The sequence below is a fragment of the Eurypyga helias genome, unplaced genomic scaffold, assembly GCF_000690775.1.
Source record: "Eurypyga helias isolate BGI_N326 unplaced genomic scaffold, ASM69077v1 scaffold45718, whole genome shotgun sequence".
Classification (NCBI taxonomy): Eukaryota; Metazoa; Chordata; class Aves; order Eurypygiformes; family Eurypygidae; genus Eurypyga; species Eurypyga helias.
Window position 1 is genome coordinate 30,639 of NW_010266088.1, and position 4,365 is coordinate 35,003.

Genomic DNA, 4,365 nt, shown 5'->3' on the forward strand with positions numbered 1-4,365 from the left:
TCCAGCCTGGCCTTGGACACTTCCAGGGATGGAGCATCCACAGCTTCTCTGGGCAACCTGTCCCAGTGCCTCACCACCCTCTCCGGGAAGAATTTCTTCCTGATATCCAATCTAAACCTCCCCACTTTCAATTTAAACCTGTTACCCCTTGTCCTGTCACTACAGGCCCTTGTAAAAAGTCCCCCCAGCTTCCTTGTAGCCCCTTCAGGTACTGGAAGGCTGAAGTGAGCAGTGAGCCTGCTCCTACGGAACAGTTGTCGTGAAAAGAGAAGTCCTTGTTCTCCTGTGTCAGCCACAAATAAACCGACAAGTTCATAGCTATTTGGTACTGCATTACAGCACCACCACAGAAGTAATTAGAGTATTAGACATAAAACAACAGCCCTACAAAGGAATTAGGATCTACACAGACACTAGCTTTTAAAGATGGAAGGTGACTGCTGTTTTGAATGCATACAAGGAAATTATGAAAAAAACAACCCCAAAAAAAGACAAATCAGTCAAGGTGACTGTTTCTGGCAGAGCCTGGACTCCAACTTAGAGCTTCTGGAGGCCAATTTAATACTCAAAACATCCTTTCCTTTTTTTAGACGGCTTTGTCCAATGGAGGTTTATTTCTGCAATTAGATGGTAGGGCTTGGGAAACGTTTTTCTAGCAGCAGCACCTGATGCCAGGCAATGTTTACCCATGTTTACCCTTAATTTGTGGGGGAGTTTGGTTTCGGTTTGTTCCATCTCCAGGCAAGCCCTGCAAGAGTACTTAGGAGGATCCATATCTTACTAATCCCAGGAACGATATGCCGTTAAAACTGATCTGTAACTAAGGTAAAACTGCAGGCCCTAAAATAAAGGCACAGGCGCCTTTTCTGGGCTTGAGAAGTCACTTCCAAACGCATCTATTGGAATTCTGGCCCGATGCCTTGGAGCTGTTCACATTTTGCTCCATGAGGAGCAACGTGCTCGCCAAACTGATTTTCTTAGTGAAGAGAAAAAACGAAGTGTTTTCCCATTAAAAATGTTAATGAAGTGTAATATGAACATTCCAGTTGTTAAAAAGATGCGTTTTCAAGCGGAGCTTTCAATTTGAATAACCTCATTTCGCACCTTTTCCTTTTTTTAAAAAAAGTAAGTAACAGCGGAAACTGATCCCGGCCCCACTGAACAGATGCTGACCTTGAATAAGTGCCCCCCCAGTGAGGGCTTACGACTGATTCCGAAACTGGCAGTAGAATCCGCTGTACACGAGGACTGTCAGAAACATCAGCTCAGTTCTGTGTTTTGTTTGCTTTTCCCTAGAAACCTGAAGACACGCACCTTTTGTCTTGTAGCTGTCGAAAGCCACAGAAACAATATATGCTAACCCAAGAACATAGCTGTCTCAGCTGTAAGTGCCCCCGAATATGCTGAAGTTGGTAAAAACACGAGCTCCACTTTACATCTACTGTCGCCTGGAGAGATTAGAGGCTACAAAAGTTAGGAACTTTCACAGCTACACAAGTGGAACTACAAGTATTCTAAACAGGATTTGCAAAGACACCTCCAAATTCAAACACAGACAAACCCTTTTGAGCTCAGTTACTTATTAATTACTTGAGATATGCTGACGTTGTTGTCTCACTGCTGCTTGGCACAGGAAACTACCCCATACGGAGCCCTCTTCTGCCAGCTACTGAGCTCCTAGGTGGCTAGCAATTAAGCTCATCTGGGTACCCCCGTGTGTTCCCGCAGTCATCGTGGCAGAGCAGCTCTGCTCTTTGCCTAGAGCTTAATTCACGAAGTCCCTACGGGACGCTATGTGGAACAGGGTGCTGTGTCATAGAACTGCAGAGCCCAGTCCTTCAGAGGCCTTGGAAGCACACGCAGTCACCGTTAGAGCTTTGGGATGTTAACGCTGTGCAACAAGAGTTTAATGGGGAAAAAGATGCTACTGCTTAAATTTAAATGAAATTAAACTTCAACACTAAACACCCGATGACGGTGGAAGCGACGACGTCTCCTCCCTCGCCCCAAGTTTACTTGTACTCTATGGTGGGGCAAAAAAACAAGACAAGTATGTAAACCTGTAGGGAACCACTATTCTCCAGAGCCCTGGCACTTCGTTCTCTGCCTCCACCGTAAGTACCTTCAAATTTACTGCCATATACCTTCAGCAGGGTGTCCTGCTTTGTAGCAGACGCTTCAAAACAATTTTTGGACACAGAGTTCTTCCCTGAAGGACAAGTTGCAACCTCAAGGTGAAAAAAAGTGGGTGGGCGTGTGCGTTATTCAGGCTGATGCATATTGTATATTCCTCATGGCTCTCCGTCTACAAAGAACATTTCCCAAGGAGGAAGGAGGTTTCCAAGTGTCTTTTTGAATCAAGCAAACAAAGGATTTCCACTTCACCATCACCAGACATTCTTCTGTGAGATAAACAGGAATGGATAAAGATCCTACATTCCTTTAAGTATACAGAATAAAAACCACCGTGAGATTTTTAAAAGGTTTATAAACTAAAAAGCTTTTGAAAATCACCATCAAGGAGCCAAAAAGTCTAGCTTCCCTTTTGAATATCGCTCTCAGCCTCAACCAGACGCATTTTTTCGTTCAACTTTCTCACAACGTTTACCTAGCTGCACTTGCCAGCACGTTTTGCCAAATGAGGAAAACTGCTGCAGAAACCATCTGCTTGACGTTGCTTACATATAATAAAGCATCGCCCGACACAATGTATTGGAAATGTTTGGAGATCTTTACATGGGAACCAAAAGCAGCGGTGCTGACTCAGGCAGAGCTCCCGCTGATGTCAGTGGGAACCGTACCTGATGGAGTCCTGCTGGATGCGATACAAAGCGTGCTGCGGAGCGACTGCTGCCGCCTGACATGAGAACATATGGTTATGGTTTAACAACGCCAACCCTAATGGAGATGAGAAGGGAATTTTACAGCATTTCTGGCCTGCCGCTCTTGTATAGCTCAGAATAGCTCCGGTGATCCGTACACGTCTGCTTCTGCGACGGCTTTTCCCAGCTTCAAGTGAACACTGAGAAACTTGCAAAGGTAGATATTACCTCAGCGGGAAGAGTGAGCTGAGCTGCTGGGATAAAAACGTGAACACCAGAAAGATACCACGTCAAGTCTCATTTCAGGCTTCTCAGTTTCTCTGCAGGCTGTAACACTGCCTCTGGATGAGAAGGCAGACACCTCAATGCCTTTCCCTCGGTCCAACCCGAGGCACAAACACAGCCTTCGCAGCACCGACTCTGTCAGCCTTGTAGCAGGGACACGTGTGCACAGCTGTTAGGCCAAAGGACAACGGCCTCTCAAATTTGACCCCAACTTGAGGCGTTACAAAACGACAGCTTTGGCAAGTCTGAAACACCGTCACTAAGAGCGTCACTGAGGTCACGGCACAAGAGCAGCACCTCTAGGTGGATAAATCAAGCCCCCTCCCTCACCAGAGTTGCGGGAGGATGGAGAAGAGCAACGCTGAGAAAATATCGAGGAGGAGCTATGATGCACGTACCCACAAGTCTTAACCACAGTTTTAACAGAAGGGATTCTGCACCTTCAACGCTTCCCAGGAAGGGGCCACGTTACAGATCCAAACCCCAGTGAGTAGGTGCCATACTTCCTACTGCAACCCACTAACCGGCCCCACAAAGGCTGCAGTTTGGGTGCAGCTCCCAGGCACGTGCCCTTTTCCTTCAAACACAATAAAGACTCCGGTGTTTTGCTCTAGAGAGCTTCCGTTAGCCATGGTTTGCCAGCCATGGCAGCATGGCCAGATCACGGCTAGAAAAGCTATACCCCTCCTGCTCAGGGACACAAAAGCTGAAACCCATCACATCTATCGTCTGTTTGTTCACGTGAGGAAGGCCAAAAGAGGCTGGAAATTGAAAACCCAGGTGCACGAGAGACCTGACTGCAAACGTCAAAGTGGTCAAGCTTTGCAGTAAGCAATCATCCTGTTAGATATGCCTGAGAGAGGATTTCCCGGGAGGTATCTTGCTGCGTTTCGGCTTCCAGCACAGAGAGACTGAGAAGTTTCAACCGCGCCGAGGAACGACCGTAACCCAGCGTTTGACCCCTGTTTTGGGCAAAAGCCAACGCACTGCCACCTTATAAATTATTGCTCAATTCGCTCCTGAAGCAGAGCGTAAACTGCGTTTGCACCGTGGTCAAGTGAGCCTTGAGAATCAGCGTAAGGAACATACCACCCAGCTGGAGTTTGGCAGCAGAGGGGAGAGGCTAGTTTTGGTACGCTGCGAGATGGAACTCTGGTACTTGCTTAGTCTGAACGCTTGACTCATTCTTCACAAACCGATGGGCGCTCTGGCTCCCCAGTCAGCCTTCTCGGAAGAGAATCTGTTTGCTAAGGGATGG